This window comes from Equus asinus, chromosome 4 (genome assembly GCF_041296235.1).
Source record: "Equus asinus isolate D_3611 breed Donkey chromosome 4, EquAss-T2T_v2, whole genome shotgun sequence".
Classification (NCBI taxonomy): domain Eukaryota; kingdom Metazoa; phylum Chordata; class Mammalia; order Perissodactyla; family Equidae; genus Equus; species Equus asinus.
Genome location: NC_091793.1, coordinates 20,941,367 through 20,967,495, shown reverse-complemented (window position 1 = coordinate 20,967,495; position 26,129 = coordinate 20,941,367). Strand labels below are relative to the sequence as shown.

At 47.7% G+C, this 26,129-nt stretch overlaps 1 long non-coding RNA gene across 1 annotated transcript; it reads left to right on the top strand.

Moving 5' to 3' along the window:
* Positions 1-9,236: 9,236 nt before the first annotated feature.
* LOC139045028 (uncharacterized) lies at positions 9,237-25,733 on the top strand. The gene is made up of 3 exons (XR_011502579.1): positions 9,237-9,372; positions 21,869-21,953; positions 25,459-25,733. It is a non-coding gene; the product is annotated as an uncharacterized lncRNA (long non-coding RNA).
* Positions 25,734-26,129: the final 396 nt, after the last annotated feature.

The window sequence follows — 26,129 nt, the reverse complement described above, 5'->3', positions numbered from 1 at the left end:
ACTAGAAAAAAAAAAAGGCTAAATCCCAAATGCCAGCTCCATTACCATCACTTGACAGAGCTCTAACTTGTCAGACAAATGGAGTTTGAGCACCAACTACCCTAGCGCGACCCCGTTGCTTGGCGGTGCCTGGGTCAGCTCCCCTCCCCTGCTGCCTGTCATCTGAGCCGAGCGTGAGTGCGCCAGGCTCGCCTGGCCTCCTGCAGACAAGAGCTTTGCTGGGGAGCTTCGTTATTTCTGGTGGCCTCCCCGACTCTCCTTCCTTCTTCGGGAAATGGAGTTAAGAGGAAGAAATCAGGAATTAAGAAAACATCTTTCTGGAGGAAATGGGGAAGGGAACCTTACCTGCCACCGCCCATAAATAAATTTAGATAAAGCTGGGGGGCCGGCCCGGTGGTACAGTGGTTAAGTTCACACGTTACACTTCTCAGTGGCCCGGGATTCTCCAGTTCGGATCCCGGGTGCGGACATGGCACTATTTGGCAAGCCATGCTGTGGTAGGCGTCCCACATATAAAGTAGAAGAAGATGGGCATGGATGTTAGCTCAGGGTCAGTCTTCCTCAGCAAAAAAGAAGAGGACTGGCAATAGCTAGCTCAGGGCTGGTCTTCCTCAAAAAAAAATAAAAAAATAAATAAAAAATAGATAAAGCTGGTAAGGCGCTCCCACAAGTCACCAGTTTGCAGCTTTCTGTCCTCATCTCCATCTCCGTGACTGCTCAGTTGACCACGCCCCCTTTTTACTGCTGCCCCTCAAAGCCCTATTTCCCTTCCCGACCCCAAGCCCAATATTCCTACCTGCCCGCATGACGTCTCTACCATCCCAAACACAATATGATGGAAACCCATTTTTTCATTATCTTCCTACCAATTGCCACACACACAAACTTACTGTCCAAAATTCCCCATTTCTCTCCAGGGCATTACATTCCTCACTCACCCCCTACATCTGTTCCATCATAAAGTTCTGCCAAGCCTTATTTTAAATTATTTCAGAGTCATTCTTTCCATCTGATATCTAGACTCAGAGACACCTGGTTTTATACCCCAGCATGGCCACTAACTTACTGTGTGATGTTGGGCAAGTCACTTAACCTCTCTGAGCTTTTTATGTGTGTGAGGAAGATTGACCCTGAGCTAACATCTGTGCCAGTCTTCCTCTACTTTACGTGGGATGCTGCCACGGCATGGCTTGACGAGCACTGCTATGTCTGCACCTGGGATTCGAACCGGCATACTCCAGACCACCAAAGTGGAGTGCGTGAACTTAACCACTATGCCAATGGGCCAGCCCCACTCTGAGCTTTTTTATCTGCAAAACGGAGGTAAGAATATATTCCTCGCATGGTTGTTGTGAGAATTGAAGCATATATAAAGTGGCACACAATAGATGCCCAGTAAAACATTAATTCTCTTCTCCTCACTCTGTCTTTTCTCTCTCTCTCAATAGCATCCTAGTCTAAACCCTTCTCATCACATTCCTGGGTTATAGCAGTAACTTCCCAGAGGGTTCTCAGTTTTCGCATCCCTTTCTCCAATCCAGTCCATCCCAAACACCAAGACCAGAGAAATCTTAAAATATTGTGTTCCTTTTGTCACTCTTCTGATGCTATAATATTCCTGCCTTATTGCCATCTAGTCAAATCAAAGCCCATTCTAGCCCTAAGACCTGCAATAATATGGTCTCCTATATCCCAGGATGACTCCATTGTGTCTGTTGACCATGGGAATGGATGTGATTGCCGGAGGGAGACTGTGAGAGGAGAGCTAAGGACAGGACAGATTCTCCGGGACCTTAACCTTTCAGGGCTGGGCAGAGGAAGAGGAGCCAGTGGAGGCACTTGTGGAGGATCAGCCAGAGAGGTAGGAAGGAAACCACCAGCTCTTGGCATCCTGGATGCCAGTGGAAAACTGGTTTCCAAGACAAAGTGATCAAGAGCCTCAAATGCTGCAGAAAGGTCAAACCGAGGACTGAAAAGGGTGTGTAATGGCTTGAACAGTGTCCTCCAGAAAGATATGTTCAAGTCTTAGCGGCCAAGACCTGAGCCGGTGGCCTTATTTGGAAACTGGGTCTTTGCCGATGGAATGAAGTTAAGGATCTCAGGATGAGGTTATCTGAATTTAGAGTGCGTCTTAAATCCAATGACTGCAACCAGGAGGAGGAAATTTGAGACACAGAGGGCAAGCCACTGAAACTGAGGCAGAGCCTGGAGTGATACACCAATGAGCCGGAGGACATGAGGACCGCTGCAGCCACAAAGCCAGGAGAGAGGCATGGAATGGACACCCCCAGGCACCTCCAGGAGGAACCAGTCCTGCCTACCTACTTCATCTCGGATTGCTGGCCTCCAGAATTGTGAGACAATTAATTTCTCTTAAATTTTTCTTAATTTTTTTTTTGTTATGAGCTCCCAAATTTGTGGTTCTTTGTCGTGCAGTCCTAGGAAGCTAACATAGGACGCTTTGGATTTAGAAATAAAGAGGTTGTTGGTTGACCTGGTGGGTTCTGAAGTGGGAGTGATGAGGAGCAAGGCTGCCCCAGGGAGGAGCCCAAGGCATCCCGCCCTACAGACTGATCTGCATCATCCTCCGGGAAGCACAGGACGCCCTGACTTAATCCCATCTGATTTCTTATCTAAAGTTATAGGACCACCCAACAACCAGACACCCCTACACTGCTACCATTTTAATGATTTTTTTCATGATCTTTCCTTTGTCTTGTAAAGAAATAACTCACATATCTATGCCTTATAAATTTAGCTCTAACCCTCAACACATTGCATCTCTTCCTGCCCACGGGTCCTGTCCCCATGCTGCAGCTCTTCCTGCCCACGCGTCCTGTCCCCATGCAGCAGCTCTCACTGCCCACGGGCCCTGTCCCCATTCTGCAGCTCTTCCTGTCCACGGGTCCTGTCCCCATGCTACTCCACGCTATTCTCTGAAGAAAAGATCCCTACTGCTTTGGGAGCACTTCTACTTGAGATTCCAAGAAATCTTTCTTTCAACTCCTGGGCTCACGGAGCCCACGTCAGGAGGAACATCTTTCCCAGGAAGCTTTAACACAGAGGGGAGAGGAGTGATGGCAGGAATAAAGCAATGTTGCTTAAAGGAAAGGCCTTTAAAAAACAAAAAAACTGCTAATGAAAAAGGAGCTCCTACCTCGACGAGATTGAAAGGGCAGAATTCACAGATTCCCAGAATTTCATGGCTGGAAGGACCCTTACACAGGCCTAGTCACAAGCGAGTGGACTGGGAGAACGTCCGTTGAACACATTAATATGCTTTCCTCTTCTGTCCTCCATTTTCGTGTGACGGCCCTCTTCTGCCAGAGGCATCCATTGGCGCCGGAGAGGATTAGGAATGCAAAGAGGAAGAGGAAGTCGGTGCTCAGCTCTGGATATCCAAAAAAATATTCCTGGATGTGAAGCAGGGGAGCAGCCTTGAAAGCTAGCCTTTGCCGAGAGAGAAAGAATTTCCTAAATAACTTAAACACATTAACATATCAAGAGCCAGGGGGCTGGCCCGGTGGCGCAGCGGTTAAGCACACACATTCTGCTTCTCGGTGGGGTGGTCCCGGGGTTCACCGGTTCAGATCCTGGATGCGGACATGGCAAAAGCCATGCTGTGGTGGGCGTCCCACATATAGAGTAGAGGAAGATGGGCATGGATGTTAGCTCAGGGCCAGTCTTCCTCAGCAAAAAGAGGAGGATTGGCAGATGTTAGCTCAGGGCTAATCTTCCTCAAAAAAAGAAAAATATCAAGAGCCAGGCCTGGTGGTCTAGATCACCGAGTTTTCTTACGAACCTGGAGTGGAAGGAAATCAGGATACGACGCAAGGGCTGTGGCCGCAGGACAACCGTGAAGGAAGGCAGAGGCAAGGGTCACAGGTGGTTCCCACACTGGTCTTATCTCCTCCTCCAGGCCAAAGCCAGGAGTTGAGGGAGGGGTGAGTGAGGAGGGTGGAGGGAGGGCTGAAGTGTGGCAGCCTTGGCCCTCTTTCCTATTCAGATCCTCAGGAGGAGGCCCATAGTGGGCTAGACATTGTGTCCAGCAAGTCAGAGGAGCGGAAGTGCAACACTGAGGTGGTGGCTCCCCACGGCTGCAGGAGATCCTGAAATTCTCTGGGATCCCACAAGGAGACTTGGAGGGCCTCAGAGTCTTGGGTCAGGAAAAAGAGATCGCTGTCTGTGGGGCCCTCATGCTCAGGGGTGATTCCGGCACTGGATGTCAGCAGGCAACCCAGAAAGCCCACGGGTCACCCCTCAGCGGACCTGGTCCCCAGGGTCATGGAGCGTGGCAGTGGGAAGGAGAGCAAATTCAAAGGACTGAGCATTTTCCCTCCAGAGACTGAGTCATCCAAGAGAGATGATTTAAACTAGAAGATGCTGCAGCCACATGAATTGCCCAATTAGGGTTCCTTCCCACCTCCCCGTGGTGGGGCAGGGGCCTTTCAGATCAGTCACAGTGATGCGGGGTCGGTGAGCCGAGGAGTCGAAAGAAACATTTCTTAGACTCTCAAGATCTGGCAGTAGTGCTCTTTTATTTAGAGAATAGTATGGCATAGCATGGGGACAGGAGTCATGGGCAGGCAGAGCTGGTGCGTGGGGACAGGGCCCATGGGCAGGCAGAGCTCCTGCTGCTGCCCCTAGTTGAGGGTTAGGGCTAATTTTATAAGGCATGGGTATATGAGTCATCTCTTTACCAAGACAAAGGAAAGAACATGGAAAAAAGTTAAAATGGTATCAGTGCAGGTGGGGTCTGGCCATTGGGTGGGCCCACGACTTTTAGATAAGAATCAAATCGGATTAAGTAAAGGCCAGAAGCCACCACCCTAAATCAGTTACATGAGGTTGCCAGACAGTAACCAACTTAAGTTCTTGCCTTCCCCATTAAGAGTTTCTAGGGATAAGGTCATCTCTCTTCTTCTTCCTGGTACGGAGAGGGAGGCACCTTTTACAGATAGAGATTTACCTTACAAAGGTAAATGTGTCCCAACACGGGCAAGTTCCATTCCCCAGAGCCTGCTTCTCATCTGCAGTTTTAAAATTAAGCAGCCTAAAAATCCTCATCAACAGGAACCAGAGAAGCAACATTTGTCTTTGCAATTTTCCTTGAGGATTAATCTCTGCTCCTGCTGCCCAGGCCACTGTCACCAGGCAGTGCTCCAAAGCCTGGGGAGCACAGAGCGCCCAGAACAAATTTCTGAGGCTTGCCGGAGGGGGTGGACTTGAGGAAAAGGGTTCCTCGGGGGCCTGGAATGTGGAGACAGAATGTGTGTGTGAGTGGGACAAGATTCTCCTGGGAATGCCTCAGGGATGCCTGCCTCTGGGATAGGATGCAGAACGATCAAATTCAAGGTACAAATCAAGACTGTCATATACCCTGGAGGCCAGGGGAAGTGCCTCACAGGGAAGCCCAAGTACGAGAAAGTGGAAAGGGCTCCCAAGCCACAGGCTGCAGGCCTGGGCTGTTTGAGTCTAACAGCAAAGTCACGTCCTGGAAATCCTTCCCCTCCGTTCACTGAATCCGCCCCAGGGTGCTAGGTGTTCTTACAGCAAACAAACAAAACCCAGAGGCATCATTTTCACGTATTTCTGTTTTGAGAGTGGGGTTCAGACAGAGTCAGGATCCACAGCTAGTGTGGACATGAACCTCCACATTCCATGTTTTCCCCACTGTAGCCCACTGTCCGATTAAAGGCGGGGTGTGGGAGTCAGGGAGGAGGGGACGTCAGGTGAAGGGATAGGTGACACTGGTGGGTCAAGTCCTCACAGACCTCTTTGCTTAGAGGGAGACAAAGTTGGCTGCCGTCTCATACATCCAAGAGAAGGGACCGTCCCTCCCCAGCTTGGTTCGCATCTCCAATTTAGCATCTCCAAATTATCTCCCGGTGGGGAGTGGGGAGCATGACCTTGAGACTCAGGCAAAGCCCGGGTCCTATTCTTGCACTGAAGCTTTGAAGCCTCAGATTTCATTCTTATAACAGTGGGGATAAAAATTCCCACCTTACTGAGCGGTTAAAAGAATTGGACGAGGGCGTGTACACTGTGTGCCTGGCATACAGCCTAATGCAGGAACAGGTGAAATTAATTGAATTGAATTCTGCCCGCCTGCTGCTGCCTCTGCCCCAGCTCTATTCCAGTCGGCATTTTCTGGGTTAAATGCCCTGAAGGAAGCAGAGGAAAGTGACTTAGAGCCAGGGACTGGTGTTTGTTTTTTTTTTTTTTTGAGGAAGATTAGCCCTGAGCTAACATTTGCTGCCAATCCTCCTCTTTTTGCTGAAGAAGACAGGCCCTGAGCTAACATCTATGCCCATCTTCCTCTATTTTATATGTGGGACGCCTGCCACAGTATGGCTTGATACGCAGTGCGTAGGTCCATGCCTGGGATCCGAACCGGCAAACCCCAGGCCACTGACGTGAAGCGCACAAACTTAACTGCTCTGCCACTGGGCTGACCCCAGGGACTGTTTTAAGAGGCCTGCTCAAGCCACTTCCCCTGACCTTGACTTTCAGCATTCTGAAAAAATAAAAATCTGGAAAACCTCTTCTTGTGAAGGGAACAGAACAATCTCCTTGGGAGCTTGGCCCACCCGGCTCCTCTAGGGAGCATGAGAAAAGACAGTGCAGGTCGGTGGGGTCCATGACATCAGTGTTTTAGGCGAGATACCCAGGTACCTCTGTCCACCACGGGAATGGGGCTCAGCCAGCTCTCCACCTTGAGAGGACGACTGAGAATCACACCTTGTCTGTGACAGGGTGGTCCCTGTCAGAAACTGCACACTGACCTCAGTAAAAGAATGCCACACTCTGTCTTTCTTTCTCAAGTGATGTTGAGAAGAGAGGAGCTCCTGCCAGGTAGAGAGAAGACAGAAGAAACCTCCCCCCTCAACCTTGGCAGCAGGGGACTCAGGTTGCCATGGTAACGAGCTCCTTCCTAAGTCCACTCATTATGTGGCTTTTGAATGAGATTTCCTCCTGTGTATACATCTAGGAGCTTGATTCCCGGTCCCGCCACCAGTTCACCCTCCAGACTTTTCCGGGAAACCAGACAGAAGAGTCACTGACCCCTCCTTTCAAGCCCTCATCCCCTGTGGGTGGGACGGTTGACTGGTCTGACTTCTCTGAGTAGCAATTTGGCAAAATGGAAGCGCATACCCTCTGATCTCCCAGCTCTGGGGGTTTAACCCTGGCATCACAGCATGGTCTGTAACAGCAAGACACTGGCAGCAACTTCCCTGTCCCCTGACGGGAGGCTGGTTAAACATCAGCTGCAGCCACTGTGGAATACGATGAGGCTGGAGGAATAACGAGCTGGATCTGACGTGCCCGTCTGGGAAGATGTATCATCAAGTCCAAAAAGCAAGTTGTTCAAACTCATAGAAACAGGAAATAGAAGGAGAAGATGGGGAGTTGCTGTTTAATAGGTGTAGAGTTTGTTTTGCAAGATGAAAAAGTTCTGGAGATCCGTTGCACAACAATGTGAATATACTTAACACTACTTAACTCTACACTAAAGAATGGTTAAGATGGTCAATTTTACCACAATTTTAAAGAAAAGCAAGTTGCAGGGGCCAGCCCAGTGGTGTAGTGGTTAAGTTCACACACTCTGCTTTGGCAGCTCTGGGTTCACAGGTTCAGATCCCAGGTGTGGACCTAGCACCACTCATCAAGCCATGCTGTGGTGGAGTCCCACATACAAAATAGCGTAAGATTGGCCCAGATGTTAGCTCAGGGCCAAGCTTCCTCAGCAAAAAAAAGAGGAAACTTGACAACACTTGTTAGCTCAGGGCCAATCTTCCTCACCAAAGAAAACAAAGAAAAGCAAGTTGCAGTATAGAATTAGTAATTATAGCATGATCTTATTTGTGTGGTTTTTAAAAGGTTATCCAATTTGGGAAGGAGACAAAATATGCTATCAGTGGTTACTTTTGCAGTTGAAAGGAATCAAGGAAAAAAGAGTGTTCCTTTTATTTTATTCCTGCCTGAAGAGTTTTTAAAAATATATAATTAGCATCTATTATTTTTATAATTTCAACAAGCCTATAAAAACAGGGTGATGATATTACTATGCCTGATCTCCAGAAAGCAGGCATACATTCAACAGATATTTATTGAGTATTAACCTACCGTGTGCAGGCCATTTGCCAAGTACTGCATACAAAGGAGAGTGACTGAGTGAGGCAGGAGGTCCCCGCTCCCATGGGACTCACACATCTATGGGGAGACAGTCCTGACCATAGCCGCTGTGGCAGAGAGCACTGGCAGGCAAGGGTGTGCTAGTCCCAAGGTGGGCATTTCCTCTCGCACCTCTGAGGAGGTGACATTTAAGTTGAGACATGAAGGATGAAAAGGAACCATCCAGGGAAAGAGGAAGAAAGGGCATCGGGCACAGGAGCAGAGATGGCAAAGACCCAGAGAGAAGATCAGTGTGTCAGGAGTGAGGAGCAGGAGGAAGGGCGCTGGAGACAGGCGGTGGCGAGGATGCCGGGCTGTTCCCAGAGCAATGGAAAGCCACCGCAGGATTCTAAGCAGGAGAGCGACATGAGCTGATTTATTTATCTTTTTTTTTTTTTTAAAAGATCTCTGTGGCAACTGGGGGGGTGACAGGTTGGAGGGGGGCAGAGTGGGAGCAGACAGACAAGATGATGATGTTTTGTTAGCTCCCTGCTGAATGGCTTTGAAGAGGATTTTGGTTTCAGATGCGGCTACAAAATTGCAGGTAATTACTGAGAGGTTAGAAGAGTGTGCTTTTTAAAAGGCTCTCAAATGCACACAAAACTGGGGACACTTGTGGTCTTCACGGGGGTGGGAGAGGAGGAGGGTTGCACTAGCTCTTCACACTTACAGGTGCCTGTGAGTCAGTGGGATCCTGTGAAACGCAGATTCCAATTCAGCCGGGCAGGGCGGGAAGGCCTGAGACTCTGCATTTCTGACACGTTCCCAGGTGACGCCAAGCCAGGACCCCACTTGGAATAGCAGGTTACGGAGGACGCCCATTTTCCAAGTTGCTGTAAGGTTCCAATTTCTTTTTTTTTAGAAGCATGATTTGCTTTTGTGTTGGAAAACAACAACAATTATAAAGATACTTTTAACGGGCCCTCAAAACAGGCTGCTTGAGACACGAGCAGACAAAACAGAACAGATTACAAGGTGACATCTCTGGCCCAGGCCCCCAGGAGGAGGGTGAGGTCACGGCTCTAGTGCAAAACACAGAAGAAACGATCTTTAAGTAAACATCAAGCACCATTATATGTCAAGAACTATGTTAAGTCCTGGGATGTTGGAGAGAACGGTCACTGGCAGACAAGCAGGGGAGACAGATGTAAGCAGAAGATGTAGCCTAAGCCCACGGTATTAAATGTGTCGATGGAGGTAGGTACCTGGATCGCGAGAAGGGCCCCCACCCTGGGGAAGGAGAGGGTGGGGCTGCCAGAGGATCAGCCTTCCTGGAGCTCACCTCCCAGGTGGAGCCTGGAAACCGGCTCCAGTGACTCAGACACCAGAACAAGGTGCTACCTTTGAGCGAGTGTCTTCCTTGCCAGTGGCAGCCACCCCCACACCCCCACCCCCGGCCCCCCAAGATCTTTGCAGACAAGCCTTAGGTCCCTAGAGCTTAAGGGCACAGACTCTGGGGCCAGATTACTTGGGTTCAAATCGCCGCTCTGTTACTCACCTGCTAGGTGACGTTGGGCAAATTACTTAAGCTCTCTGAGCCTCAGTTTCTTCCTCTGAAAAATGGGGATAATAATAACTAAGAGTTTGTAAGGATTAAATGAGTTATTGCATGTAAAGCACTTAAAATGATGACTGACTGTAATAAGGGCTATTATTATCTAATCCTCTTATCTAATCCTCTATTATCTAATCCTCCTAACAACTCTTTGAGCACGGTTGCTATTAAATACCCATTTTGCACATAAAGACACTGAGGATGGCAAACATCGCACTCAGCTCAGGAAAAGGCGCAGGCTTTTGAATTCTCTGCTCTCTCTCGGCGCTTTCCATCCCAAGGGAGAAGCCCTGGGAGAGAGCAGCACTCCAGATGCGTCTCTGCGTCCTGAATCCCATTCTGGGAGCGCTGCTCTGGTGCCCCAGGCCCAGCCCGGGTATTGGCAACAGCCCTGGTCCATCCTCCATCTGACTTCAAACAGCTGCCCGCTGCAGGGGCTAGAGGCCAGGGGCTACAGGCCACGCGGGAAGGGTTCACGTGTGTTTGGTCACCAGGCTGAGCACTCCCAGCAGGTCACTCACTCGGCGTCTCTAAGGCAGCTGACCCACAGATCTGAAACTCAGCCCGCAGAGGCCACGTTAAACCGCTCCCTCCGCCTTCCGCACAGCAGCCTCCGCAAGATGAGAGGGGTTTCTGAGACGAGAAAGCAGGCTGCTTCCATCTGTCTTAATCCTGCTGGCTGGATGCAAATTGCTTTCTCACATTGAGGCAAAAGAACGCTGACGTGTGGGAGGAACTGCCGGGGCGTGCAGCTGAGCCGGCGCGGGAGGGAGGGAGGGAGAGAGGGCGGCTGCAGCAGCCGGATGCCCGCCGTCCTGATGCGGGGCAGGGTGCAGCCGCCAACGCTTCTCTTCCCCTCCTTCCCTCCGCCTCTGCTCCAGGTGAAGATATTACAGAGTGTGGGAGCCCGACTTTCTTCTCAGCCTTCGTCTGGGGCAGGAGGGCCTGGGAGAATTTTGATGGACTAGAATGTCTCCTGGAGCAACCGGGAAGCAGGCTCCTGGGCCGCGGGGCCAGGCTGAGGAGGGACTCTAGTGGATCCTGCAAGAGGCTCAGGGAGGGGAAGGCCCGTGGATCACGCTGTAGGGAGGGTGAAGAGAGATCAAGTCTGCCTCTGGGTACTCGACTCAAGTTGGTATTTTATTTATGTATGATGGATATATTTATGCCTGTATGTGTTTATTTATACCCACTTCATTATACAAAGAACTGGAGATGGCTTACAAAAATGCATGTGGTGTCAAGGTATAAAACAAATAGCTTTGGGAATTGAAGTGAAAGGAAAATAAAGGGACGGAAAGTAATGAAACCAGGAGTAAGATTAGTATCCATAAATGTATAGTAAATAGTCCTGTAGAGTTGCTAACAAGGCCCATAAACTTGGTTCTGAGCACCCTGGTGGCCAAAGCAAAGAGTGAACAACAGTCAAATACATGAACCACCGAGTCCATAAGATGAAGAAAATCAGAACTTCTCAGGAGAAGCACCACCTCAGCCTTGGTACTGAAATGTGGGAGGAATTCCTCCACCCGTCCCCTTAAAGATCCTCCTGAGATGTAGAAGGTGATGGATGCCCTGAATGGCACTCTGACAATAGATATGATAACAAGCATTTCTCATAAGGCTCCTCAGTGTGAGCTGTGGCACTGAAATGTCATTCAAGAGTAATCCTAATATTCACTCTGCACCAGCTGTAATATCAGAAGTGGGAGACAGCCTAAATGTCCATCAAACACATTAAGGTACAAACATCCTATGGAGTACTATACAGCTATTAAAAAAGAAAGAGGAGCAATTTAGGTACTCATGTAAAATAATCTCCAAGGTATATTGGGAAGTGAAGAACAGCAAGAAGCAGAAAAATGTCTATAACCAAAAAGAAGGGTACATATACTTAAATGCTTGTATATGTCCCAGATCATTTCTGGAAGGAATCACAAGCAACTGGTAACAATGCTCACTTCTAGGCAGGAGGACTCTGTGGAGGGTGATAGAGGTAAGAGACTGACTTTTCGTTATATGGACGTTTGTGCCTTCTGAATTTTGTACCATGAGAGTGTATTACATAGTCAATATAATTAAATAATCCATTAAAAACATCCAAGCAAAAATAATCTAAGAGGGGCTATACACAAGAGGCTCTAAATAGATGCTCCTTATGGTCAAGCTTGAGGATAATGTATAAATCACCCAAGAGAATGGAAGGCCCCTGCATTCTTCAAGCTTCAGTCCCGCACGAAAGTCATTTACCCAGTATGTTCTCTGCTGAGACCCTGGTGAGCAGAAGATCTGCATTGCCGATTCAAATCCATTGCTTTCCTCGTCAGGTGGGAAATTCAAAAACCTTCCCTTTCCACAAAGAAACTGTTAGAACTAATAAATTTAGCTCAGTGGCAGGATACAAAGTCAACACAAAAATTCACTGTGTTTCCATACATTAACAATCCTAAAAGGAAATTATGAAAAAAAATTCCATTTACAATAGCATCGAACAGAATAAAATACTTAGGAACAAATTTAACCAAGTATGCAAAAGACTTATACGATGAAATCTATAAAATGTTGTTGAAAGAAATTAAAGACACAAAGAAGCGGAAAGCCATTCCTTGTTCATGGATTGGAAGACGTAACATTGTTAAGATGTCACTACTACTCAGATCAATCTACAGATGTAATGCAATCCTTATCAAAATCCTGACTGTTTTTTGTAGAAATTGAAAACTCCATCCCAAAATTCGTATGGAATTTCAAGGGACCCTGAATAGTCCAAAAAGATCTTGAAAAAGAACAGAGGTGAAAGACTCACACTTTCTGATTTTAAAACTTACTACAAAGCTACAGTTATCAAAATAATATGGTACTGGCATAAAGACAGATATACGGACCAATGGAATAGAATAGAGAGCCCAGAAATGAATCCTCATAGACATGGTCAAATGATTTTCAACAAGGGGGCCAAGATCATTTAATGGAGAAAGACCAGTCTTTTCGACAAATTTTGTTGGGAAAACTGGACATCCATGTGCAAAAGAATGAAGTTGGACTCTTACATAACACCATATACAAAAAATTAGTGCAAAATGGGCATCTTTGATCTGGGGCAGAGAGTCGATAAATATGTGCTCAGAGATTGCGTGTCCCCACTTGTCCCAGTCCTCCCAGCTGCAGCTTGGGAAGGTAGGGTTGATGCTGGACTAAGCGCCCGGGGTGTAGACAAAAGGTGAGTATCCTGTGCCAGCCAGAGTGCCATGGAAGGTTCTCCTTTACACACACACACAAACCCCACACATCATGCTCACATACACCACATGATATGTATCGCATGCCACACACACCATTCATAGCATACACACATCACAGACACACCACACATCCAACCCGTACATTCCACATATCACGCACAACACCACACATCCCCCAACACATGCCACACATATCTCACACACACACACATCACATCATATACCTCACACACACACGTCACACATACCATGAACACACACCACACACTCCCACTCCCACACATCATGCACACACACACAGGAGTAGTCTCACTCAGGCCCGGCCTGATGTACAAATTGAAAGCAGGAGAGTTTCCGAGTGATCCGTTTAAAACATAAATAAAATTTTGCCAATTCTCTATTTATACCCCTCCCCCAACTGCCCTGGCTCAATGAGTGTTGTGAAAGAGTCAGCAGTCACCGTGTGGTTCTAGGGCCTCCAGGAAAGCCTGTACCTCCCTCCTCCCGCCTTCTGTCTCTGCTGCTCACTGCCTGAGTTCTAGAAGTCTTCCCTGGGAAGCTTCACTTTTCAGCTTAGTACTCTGATGGATGTATAAAAATGAAATTTCTGGGGCCAGCCCCGTGGCCTAGTGATTAAGTTCAGCACACTCCACTTTGGCAGCCCCGTGGCCTAGTGATTAAGTTCAGCACACTCCACTTTGGCAGCCCAGGTTCAGTTCCTAGGTGTAGACGCACGCCACTTGTTGATGGCCATGCTGTGGCGGTGTCCCACATACAAAATAGAGGACACAGATGTTAGCCCAGGGCGAATCTTCCTCAAGCAAAAAAAAAAAAAAGAGGAAGATTGGCAACAGATGTTAGCTCAGGGTGAATCTTCCTCAGGAAAAAAAAAAACTATGTTGAAAAAAATGAAATTTCCCCTGAGGGAGAGTAATATCAGACTATTAGCCACATGCACTTTAGTATGAATGAAAGTGTGAGGGAGACTGGGCAGGATGGAGAGGAACCTGACTTCTAGTTTGGGCTGGTTACCAACCAGGTAATCGGGTGATCCGAGGCAAAGGCATGGGGTGGGGGAAGTGAGGGAGAACACAGAAGCCCTGCAGGGTAAGCAGAGAGGGAGAGCTCGGAGGGGCACCTGGAGGGTTGTGTGAGCGGGTGGCACCGTGAGGGAGCGGCAGGGGACTGTGACAGCATTCTGTGGTTGGTCTGTGGCCAGCCCCGTCCTTCCTTCCATTGCCAGAGAGATGAGAGCAGAAACTGGCTGGCTGCCCAGCTCATGGAGGCAGCAGATACAGTGCATGAGATCAGATGAATAAGCAGGGACAAAGGACCAGGGCAGCCCTGAGGAAGCTCCATAGTGGGACTCTGCAGTCCCCAAAATCAGTCTCCCCAAGGGAATGTCCTGCACTGCGGACAGAAGCCTCTCTCCCCTCCCCCTGCACCTCTGACTTCCAATTAAGGAAGGGCTTCAGCTCTCGACTTCATCCTTGATGGTAGAACCAAGGAAGGCCTTGTTTCGTTTGGCTTTATTTTTGAGCCAGAAGGATGGGGAAGGAGGAGGGCATCCCGTCATCGCAGAGAGCTGACCATGTGCTGGATCCTCATGACTTCTGAAGAAAACCTGCATTCATTAATTGGCTCAAGTCTTTTTTTTTTTTTTTAAGGTATTTTGATTTTTAGTCAAACTTCTGTTTAAATAATGAGTTTTGGAGGAAGAAGAAGTCAAAGGCTGTGTTGTTCTTGGAACACTGAGCATTAAACAATGAGGAATTCTGCCAGCACCATCATGTATCCCCCTACGCCCCTGACTCCTCCAGAGTCACTCCGGGAAAAGAAGAGACCTTGAATACCTTCAGTTAGTCCCACCCCCGCCCCTCCCCACCCCCACCCCTCGCCCCGTCTTCTCCCATCACCGTGTGAACACACGCTGTGCAGACACCAGCAGCCTGAGCACAGCCAGTGAGAGGCAGAGCCAGGATTCCTTTCACTGCAACAACCCCGCATGTTGCTGCTTCCCAGGCCGCCCCACCCCGAGCTGCTCCAGCTGTTGACTGCTAATGGCTCACACCTGTGCCCTCCTCTAAAGGCTTGCTCTTGGCTGAGGAGATGCCTGGGAGGTTATGGCCATCCCTCACCCCCCAGCCCCTTACCTTGTAGGAGGAACCACCTCTGTAGGGCAAGTCACGCTCCAGAGCTACCCATGGGGTCAGGCTGAGGCTAGACTTCGCTTGAACCACATTTTTCCCTAGCATCTTCTTCCAGGTTTCTCCTGAGAGCCCTCCCTCAACACCCGCCTCGCCGGAGGATCCCTGTTTCAGGTTCTGCTTCTCCGGAGCTTGACTGCAACACTCTCACCTGCTTTCTTTCTTTATAAAATCACGGGTTTTAAAGGGTCCCACCAGACAGGAGTTTGGCGCTCCTGCTTTCAAGTTGTCAGTTCCACCTTGAAAGCCCTCCATGCAGCATTGACCCCATCTCACGTGGGAGGGGTCTGGAGGGGGCCTGTGAGTGTGGACGCTATTGATTGGAGCATCCCAAGTGGCTCCAGCAGCATCCTCTCTGCAAGGGGAGGTCAATGGGAAAACCATGCTCATACCTGTATGTTTCCTAGGACTGCCGTAACAAAGTGCCAAATACCAAGTGGCTTAACATAGAAATTTATTGCCTCACAGTTCTGGAGCTGCAAGTCCAAAATCAAGGTGTCGACAGGGGCATGCTCCCTCTGAAACCTGTGGGAAAGAGTCTTCCCTGCCTCTTCTAGCTTCTGGTGTTTGCCAGCAATCCCAGCATTCCTTGGCTAGCAGACGCATCACTCCAGTCTCTGCCTCCGTTGTCACACGGTGGTCTTCTCCTTTGTGTCTCTTCTCATAAAGATACCAGTCATATTTAAGGACCCACCATAACCCAGTATGACCTCATCTTAACTACATCTGCAATGGACCTATTTCCAAATGAGGTTACATTCTGAGGTATTGGAGGTTAGGACTTCAACATATCTTTTTGGGGGGGGGCGTGATTCAACCCATAATCTCATCTCTGCCATTTGTTAGCTGTGAGATGCCACAAGTTAGGTCACCTCCCTCCACTTCAGCTTCTTCAGCTGTAGGAACGGGAATACCAGGGTGATATGGCCAGAGAGAGGAATGAGTGGGTTCATGTACATCCATTTTCCGCCATGGTGCCTGGTACCTGGAGGTAGATGTTCAACAAATGGTGATGCTCCCCTCAGTGGCGCTCTCTTGGGTACCCAAAGGCTATTGTTACAGCCCCTGGCCTCCCCCTGACCCCACCAAGCAGGCTTCACGTAGGAGAGCTTAGATCTGCCCCGGAGATCTATTCTGTATCAATAAAAGATGACTGGGGCCTTTTGGGAAGTTAGGCTTCAGGGTCCATTATTTAAGTGCCATTGCCTGTGACTACTTGATGAGCCATAAGAGTGCTAAGAATATATGAGGTGGGACAACCAGGGTGAGTCGAACATGCATAAAAGGCTCAAAACACCGCCCTTTCTGGTCTAACAATGACTTTGCACTACGCACAAATCAGTCTTCCCAAGGCAATTTCCTGTTGCCAGGACAGAGCTGTCTCCCTTCTCGCCCGCCTGCTGCTGCACCCACTTCACGCTGGGCCCCAACAAAGGGGTGAGTGTTCAGCATTTCCCTTAATTGATGCTGTGACAGGTTCTTTTGCTGACATACCCTGGCATCTGTCTGCCTTATTCAGGGCAGCACAGCATCAACCTGAAATTGTCAGCTGTTTCCACAATGATCAGTTCTCTTCCTGTTCCAAGTCTCAAAGCTTGCATGGATTTTGTTCAGTCTAGGATGTGTGTAGGTCATTTCAATGGGCTGTCTCCACTCCCATCGCCTCCCCAAGCTCACCAACACAAAGGCAATGAACAGACTAACTTGAACTTTAGATGCTCTTGCCCTCTCTCACCTTGCAGAAGCTTCTCGTCAGTCATCAGTGCTTCTCCAATTTTAAGGTGCAATGAATCACCTGGGATCTTCTTAAATGCAAATCAGGATTCTGTAAGTCTGGGTGAGGCCTGAGATTCTGCATTCCTAATGAGCCCCCGTGTGATGCTGAAGCTGCTGGTCCACAGACTGCACTTTGAACAGTGACACCTCCATGGTCCCTCTCTGCAAGGTCGATAGATATGCCAGGGACATGACAGGTAGCACGAGACCCAGATTGTCTCTGGGTGCCGGAGGAGCGGGAGGGACAGAGCCCCTAGCTGCCTGGGGGGAGTTCCTGGAGGCGTCCCAGTACATGTAAACCACCGTGAAGGGGGCCACATGATCTACGCTTCTCGAAAGATCGCTCTGGGAATGGCCTGCTGTGTGGAGAATGGAAAGGAGGCCCAGACAAGGCAGAGAGGCAGTGAGGAGGGTCTCGCAATAATCAGGACAAGACATGACAAGGTCTGAAGTAGGACAGAGGTGGCGGGGCTGGAGAGGGAGGGGAGGATTAGAGGCATGTAGGAGGTGGAACAGAAGGGCATGGTTACCTGGCTGTGGGAGGCGATGGAGAAGGAGGACGCAAACCCCATCCCCAGATCTCTAGGTCTGACAGGCGGATGGGTTAAGTGGAAATTATAGACAATTTGAAGAGAAAATTAGTGAATTGGACCCTAGGCTGTTACACAGTATACAAAACAGCGATAAGGAGATGAAAAATATTAAAGAGAGTCAATTTGAAAAGTAAGAAAGTTCTAATATATGTCTACTTGGGGTCCAAAAAGGAAAAACAGAAGAGAATGGAGGAGAGGAAATATTTGGAGAGATAAAAGGTGAGAATTTACAGAAAAACGCACAGAAGCACGTTTGTGCAAATGTTTCCATGGATACTCCCCCTAGCTCTCTGGAGGTCCAGGGAGCCTGGGTTAAAGACCCCTGTGTGACAGGCACTGCTAATTGCCCACTCACATTCTATTCTCCTCTTTTCCCTGTTAAGAACCCCAAGTTTATTTGGGGTAGCAGCTACCTTGCACCTTGGGATGGCCCTGTGACTCAGTTCTGGACAATGAGATAAAAAGCTTTTGGAAAAGGGATAAACTCAGCTGACATGTTTCTTTTATCTTTTGCCCTTAAGCATCCTGCCTGGAACTTGGATGCAATGCTTGAAGGCTCAGCAGCCATCTTACAACCATGTGGGTGGAAGCTCACAGTAAGGATGGTCAAATAGAAGATAGAAAGCCCAAATGCCAGCCGTAGCCTGGCTCCTCCAGATTTGGTGTATAAGAAGAATAACTCTCAGGGCCAGCCCCATGGCCGAGTGGTTAAGTTTGCGCACTCTGCTGTGGCAGTTCAGGGTTTTGCTGGTTCGGATCCTGGGCATGGACATGGCACCGCTCATCGGGCCATGCTGAGGTGGCGTCCCACATGCCACAACTAGAAGGTCCCACAACTAAGAATATACAACTATGTACTGCGGGGCTTTGGGGAGAAAAAGGAAATAAATAAAATCCTTAAAAAAAAAAAAAAACTCCCTTTTGGTAAAGCCTCCATGAGTAGATTATGTATGTGCGGCCAAACTCAATCCTCGCTGATACCGCCTGCCTTCCATCTGCCGGCAACGCCAGACAGTCTGCAGACCGGGGAGGGGCAGAAAGTAACAGATCAGTAAATATTTATGTTCACTTTAGACCTTAGCCTTTCAGGAAATGGTGACCACCTCTCATTCCCCTAACCACTCCCAACCCAAGGAGAAAAGCAAGAAGAGCAAGAAAACAATTTTAAGCAGAAGTTTTTATCCTTATAATCCTTCTTTTTTTAGAATTACATTCATTAGGAAAATGTTCTCTCACCATCCTGGACTCCTTCTGTTTCTCTAACTGCACCCACACAACGAAGTGTAGACCGTCATTGCAGCTCTGGGATTTCTCAAAGGCCTGGCTGCGCTTCTTTCTCTCTAAAGTTTGATCTGATTTTTTTCTTCCTCCTTCCACCCTCCTTTTTCATTCTCCTTTATTTTCCTCACCGTATCCCTCTCCCATCCTTTAACCCCGCCAGCTGGATGCTGCTCAATCCAGGGGAAGGTACGGCTGGCCTCTGGCCCTGAGGCCTCGGGAGAGGATGGTACAAGGGCTCATCTCAGAGCCTTGAACTGTTGCTCCTAAAAACTTAGCGGTGGTGGCCAACCAGGTCAGGGAGAGAAGGCAGAATTTACCAAGGTCACAGAGCCATGCAAACGCCTTTTCCAAAATGCGTAATTCCCCTGCTACACTGATAAGAGCCTCCAGATGCCATAATATCACTGTGCAATGTTAGGTTTCCATTTCCAAAGACGGCATTGATACGATGGCACCGGGCCGTCTTCTTTTTTTTTGCACACAATCGTAGTCGACTTTTTCTTCCCACTTGCTTCAAGAATTGCCTGTGAAGGTCTTAGGTGAGAGCCACACATGGATCTCCCCCTTTTAGGAAATCTAACGTTGCATAAATCCATGCTTCCAGCCATGCCAAGGTGTACCGTGACAGACTCTTGATTTTGCAAACATGGTAAAGGAATTGCTTGGGAAGCAGACGTCTCTTTCCACTTATTTGAAGGAGAGACAGTGAAAGGAAAAGAACGAAGTCCAATCTTAAGATGAGCAGGCCCTGCGGATGGGCAGAGTTAGGGACATTCAGCTGCTAATGCCACGTGAAAGGCGAGCTCGGGAGGGCCAGCTGCGCCAGTAAATTCAACACTTTCTGAAACTGCCAGTGTTTGGATGAGGAACGATCATAAAAGCTCTGTGCCAGTCTGAGCTAAGTGATTTGTAAACTAAGGCCTACTCTTAAATTCCTTTAAAGAAAGGGAGACAACGATTGTTTTAAAAACAAGTGTTGTGGGGGCTGGCCCAGTGGCACAGAGGTTAAGTTCGCATGTTCTGCTTCGGTGGCCCAGGTATCACTGGTTCGGATCCCGGGCGTGGACTTACGTACCGCTTGGCACACCATGCTGTGGCAGGGGTCCCACATATAAAGTAGAGGAAGATGGGCACGGATGTTAGCTCAGGGCCAGTCTTCCTCAGCAAAAAGAGGAGGATTGGTGGTGGGTGTTAGCTCAGGACTAATCTTCCTCAAAAAAAAAAGTGTTGTGTTTGGAATTTGGAAAATAGGATAGTCAGAGGGTGCCTTAAATCTAGAAATCCTTCCTTCTCCCAGGATGTACCCCCACCACAAACCAAAATAGAAGTACCTGCCAAAAACAAGCCAATTATTGTGAAAATCAATTAAATTATTTATACCTGTTGAAAGAAGCATTTCAAAGGGAAGCCTGGAGAAAGACAGCCCATTAGAAGCCACAGTACTGAACAGCTTCATGTGAAACCAGGCTCTTTGTCTTTCTGTTTCGCTAATGGTGTGGACTTTTGACTTTCCTAATCATTAGCTGTGGCCATCTAGTGAGATCCCACTGGGCCTGGCTTGTTTATACTTTTCTGAGTGACATTTCCCCCATTTTAATGGCCTAAAAGCATAATGAGGTGAATGAATCACAAGTTAGAATATATTGAAAAATCTAGTCAGGAACAAAACTGAACTCATTACCATGAAGAAGTAGCATTCCGATGAAGAAAGGGAATCACCCAAGAGCAGTGGAGAATACAGAATGACCACTGCTTATGTGTACGGCTTACGACAGGCCAGGCACCATTCTAAGCACTTAACACGTATTCACTCATTGAGTCCTAGTAAAAGCACTTTACAGAAGAGAAAACTGAGGCACAGGGAGGTTAAGTAATTCTCTGAAAGTCACACAGCTAGGAAGTGACCAAGTTGGTATGTAACCGAGGCAGCCTGGCTTGAGCCTAGACTGCCTCAGCCCCTTTAAGGAGGAGAATGGGAAAGGCATGGAAAGCAGTTAAATGGATATAAAGAAAGGGATTTTAATATTTCTAAATGCACATTGATCAGTGTATTCCTGGGGGTGCTGTAACAAACAACCATAAACTTGGTGGTTTAAAAACAACAGACATTTCTCCTCTTACACTTCTAGAGGCCAGAGCCTGAAATCAAGGTGTTGGCAGGGCGGTGCTCTCTCTGGAAGGCTCCAGGGGAAGAATCCTTCCTTGCCTCTTCCAGCATCAGGAGGCTCCAGGGGTGCCTGGGCTTTGTGGTCACATGACTCTAACCTCTGTCCTTACAGGGCCTTCACTGTGTGTCCCTCTGTGTGTCTCCTTTAAGGACACTTGTCATGGGATTCAGGGCCCACCTAGATAACCCGAGATGATCTCGTCTCAAGATCCTTAACTACATCTGCAAAGACCCTTTTTCCAAATAAGGTCACATTCACCGGTTCCAGGGGATAAGATGTGGACCCATCATTTTGGGGACCACTATTCAACGCACTACAATCAATTAGGACTTTATGATGTTGTAAAACACAGAAAACTCTTGAACCGGCTGAAATATCCAAGTAGATCTATGGGCTCACGGAGCTGAACAATCCAGGGGAGCTCTGGCTTCAGGCGAGGTGTCCAGAGCTGGCTCCATTCTCAGCAGGCTCTTCTCTCATGGTCTGAAAGGACTGTTAGAAGCTCCTGGGGGCACACGATTCCTTGTTCTAGGCCACACGGATCAGCAGCCCCTGGGGGCGCACGATTCCTTGTTCGAGTCCACAAGGATGAGAGAAGCTTTTCCTTCCCAGCCCAGGTTTCTTTGCCTCCCATCAGCTGTGACTAAGGTACGTGCCCATTGGTAGACCTACCCCTGTGACTAGAGGGTGGGCTACGCTGGCTGGCCCAAGCCGGTAGGAACCACGCCCCCACTCAAAATGCACGGCTAAGAGCGGGACAGCCCCAACTTAAAATCAAGGTTCTGTTGGTAGACAACCAACAAATGTCACCCGTGGGCCCAGAGACCTTCCTTCAACTTCTCAGGTGGGTGTGGTTTCTTTCATTTTACAGATGTTGAAATGGAGGTTCAGGAACGTGGACTACTTGCTCAAAGTCACTCACTAATAAAAGGAGCAGAACCAAGACTGCAACTCAGGTGTGTGCGACTGCAGACCCTTCCTCCTGCGCGTGGCCAGCCCAGGGACAGCCCCCTTTCTGTCTTGTAGCAAGCCTCAGGTACTGTCCTTGGAGCTATGCCATGGTGGATAAAGGTGGGTTAGCTGAAAATGAAATTAAAAATGTTAAGGAAAATTGCCACAACCAGATAGCTCTCCAGAGAACTAATGAAAGTCTGAGATAAAAGATAACCACAATACAAAAATTAAATACTGCCTCACCTTATACTCAGTTTAATGGCCATTGATACTTTTATTCCAAAGCTGTTAGAGTTTCCTCATGTGCTGGCAAACTTGGTTGAAAAGCAATATTCAATATGATAATTTCTGCTTTCCCCATCATATCAGTGAGAAAATTAATTCTCTTCAGGACCGCTGGACCCTGACTCCCTCGTCATTTACCTGACAGAGGCAAGTCAACAATTCTGGTACTGCTGGGTGAGAGAAGTGATCCAGGCCTAGGGATGGTGGGGTTTGCCAGCACCAAGAAATTGTGATTTTTATAAAATCACACAACCTATTATTATAGAAGGAGCTTTAAAGGTTTTCCAGTTCATCTCTTTACTTAACATAGGATCCCCTTCACTTTGGGGCAGAGACCACGTTATTCTCTGTGTTCTGAGCACGGTCTGGGGTCTGGCCCAGTGTAAGTTCCTTCACTGTCTGTCAAATGAATGAAGGAAGGAGGAAACACGCCTTCTCTAGTGCATACAAAACTGATCAGGTTCTTAGGGACCCACTCACCTGCTTCACACCTATCGAACTCACACGACCAAACTCAGAAAGTGCTATACGTATGGCAAAATACGGAAAGCAGAAAGCATATTTTCCTTTGCATGAGGGACGGTGGGGAAGGGGTGTGTTACGTGGCTCCCCAGAACGATAAAATGTGGCAGCTATTGGGAAGAGGTCAGAAAAATTGTCGTCATGTTTTCATTTATAAAATTCCTGTGGGAGGATTTGGGAAGGACGGTGGAATAGGAAGTACCGGGAATCTGTCTCCCCTCCTAGACAACAGCTGCACTGGCAAGTCTGTCTGATGTAACTATTCTGGAACTCCGCAGCCTACCGGAGGCTTGTTCCAGGGGAAGGCTCCAACGCTAAACTGCAGCAGAGGGAAAGCAATCTACAGAACCGGAGAAGCTATTTGCAAATCACATATCTGATAAGGAATATATGATTCATATCCAGAACATAGAGAGAACTCCTAAAACTCAACAAGAAAAAAACCAAACAGCCCCACTCAAAAATGGGCAAAGGACTTGAATAGACATTTCTCCAAAGATATACAAATGGCCGATAAGCACTTGAAAAGATCCTCAATATCAGTAATCATTAGGGAAATGCAAATCAAAGCTACAGTGAGAGATTACCACACAGCCATTAGGACGGCTACCGTCAAACAAAAATAAAAACAAAAACAGTATTAACAAGTGTTGATAAGGATGTGGAGAAATTAGAACCCTTGCGGATGGGAATGTAAAATGGTATAGCCACTGTGAAAAACAGTATGGAGATTCCTCAAAAACTTAAAAATAGAACTACCATATGATCCAGCAATTCCACCTCAGGGTGTAGAACTAAAAAAATTGAAAGCAGGATCTTGAAGAGGTATTTGTACCCCATGTTCATAGAAGTATTCTTCACAGTAGCCAAAGAGCAGAAGCAACCCAAGTGTCCATCCGTGGATGAAGGGAGAACCAAAATGTGGTCTATATGGACAATGGAATACTATTCAGCCTTAAAAAGGAAGGAAATTCTAACACATGCTACAATATGGATGAACCTTGAAGACATTATGCTAAGTGAAATAAGCCAGACACAAAGACAAATAGTGTGTGATTCCACTTATGCCAGGTCCCTAGAGGAGTCAAAATCATAGATACAGAAAGCAGAATGGTGGTGGCCTGGGAGTGGGGGAGGGGGAAGCGGGGAGTTAGTGTTTAATGAGCTAGATTTACAAGATGACAAGAGTTATGGAGTTGGATGGTGGTGATGGTTATACAGCATTTTGGCTGTATTTGCTACCACTCAACTGTATACATAAAAATGGTTAAGATAGTAAATTTTATGTTATGTGAATTTTGTCACAATAAAAACAAACAAACAAACAAATCTGTATAAGTTCTCTTTCTGGGCCAAGCCTGGACTAGAACATTGCCCATTTCCTATGACACAGCAAAATGGATGTCATAGGATCAGTTAAGAGTGTTTGGACCAAAGCAAGTGTGTGTCTCATTCTGCTACCCTGGATCTAAGAAGTCAGAATTACTTAAAAATAAAAAAGATGGGGATACAGGTGGGGCAGTGGAGGTCCCATGTTGGCAGCACCCTTTTCCAAGATCAAGTTGCCCAGAGGGCTTAGTGAGCTTGGAATCACATGCTCCTCAGGGGGCTGTACCTCCCGACTCCAGGCACTTAGCACAATGAGCTCTAACAGTCTGTTTATTGCTCTGTCTCCCCCACCAGAATGGGAAAGGTGAGGGGAGAGCCTACCCTTCAACTCCAAGGGTGTGATACATACGACCTGGTACACAGTAAGCACTCAATATACGTGTGCTGAATAAATGAGTAGATGACTATCTCTGCCCCATGGCAGTATGTACTGCTCTAGTAACCACCATATTCTCACCCACCAGATTCGGCATCTCCCTCCATCAGCTAGTACTGGGGAATTACTGCTAATTTCTTTCTTTTTTGCTGTCTTCTCCTAAAGGGCACGTGGTCTTTCTTCAGCTTGCTAGTGTTATTTATTAGATCCTGGTTAATTTTACATTCTGTTTTGTCTTACTGAGACAACACTCTTGTAACCATGATTAACTCCAGCGAAGTCCTGCTTTGATTTAGAAGACACCATGTCCCTGACGGAGCCGGTCTCATCTCATCCCCTTAAGGAATGCTTTTACTAGTTTAAATCCTCAGACGGAAACTGGGTGTCTCAGTTCCGGGGGTGCCCCCTCCCCAGGAGGAAGGGAATGCCCTTTAGAGGAGCTGGCACAGGGGAGACCTGTCAGTGAGGCAAGGGATGATTCTGTGCCACCTTTCTCCCTAACCCTGGCCAGCACAGGTGTCATGTTGCCTTCTCTGTCCCCCTCAAGAGGAAGGCCAGGAGAGGCTTATTCACACCGCAGCCATAGACTTAATATATTACAGCCTCTTCAAAAGAGGTATTGTCGTTTTGCAAAACCTAACCAAATTCATAGATCTAGGCAATGATTGTCAACGGCTAACATCACAAAAAGAGAGACAATCGGGCCTGACAGAAGAACAGCACCACCTAGTCTTGCCAAAAAAAAGTCAAACCTGAACGTAATCAGGGCTCTGTATCCAAGTAACGTTTTACAGAAAAAAACAGGGGACAGAGGAACAGATTCAAGCGCCATTGATGCCGGCCCTGATATCTGTTCCCCTACATCAAACCCAGCATATAAGGGGTTAAAACTAAAGCACTCTTTCCCTGCTTATTCCCTGGCTTCCTGCCTCCAGAATCCACCATCTGCCTTAGAGGGAGACACCGCCAAGGACAAGCACCTGGATTCCTTATCATCTGCTCCTCCTCCCAAGGCCGAAGGCAGGCTGGTGGGAAGCCTCTGACCAGCAAGGCCACTGACTCCCCCTGCCCCTCTACAAGCAGCCACATTCCTCACAAACTTTTAAAACCCCTCGCCTCCCCTCTTTCGGGGAGATGAGATGAAACGAGACAAATTTGAGGGCTCACTCTTGTCTCCCAGCTGATGTCATTTGAAATAAAAACCCTTTCCTTGCCATAAGCCTGGTGTTCCAGTTTTTATCTGGCCCCTCTTATGTGCAGGTAAAGAACCATGTTTGTAGGCGGTAACACCATCATGGGGATGCAATCAGCATAGTCCACACCGTGGGAAACACTATAGGACTAATTGGTCAGTTTCTTAAGTAATGGACATGCGCAGAGAGAGAATCAGACATATCAAGCTATCACAATGTATGGGTCTTATTGATTCTGATCCAAATAACTCTTAAAAACTTGATGAGACAATAATGACGGAAATTGAACACTGACTAGATATTTGATGATACTGAGGAACGATTGTTCATTGAGGAGGGTGAAATGAGTATTGTGGTTACTTTTCTAAAAAGAATCCTTATCTTTTAGATAGATATTCTGAAATATTCGCAGA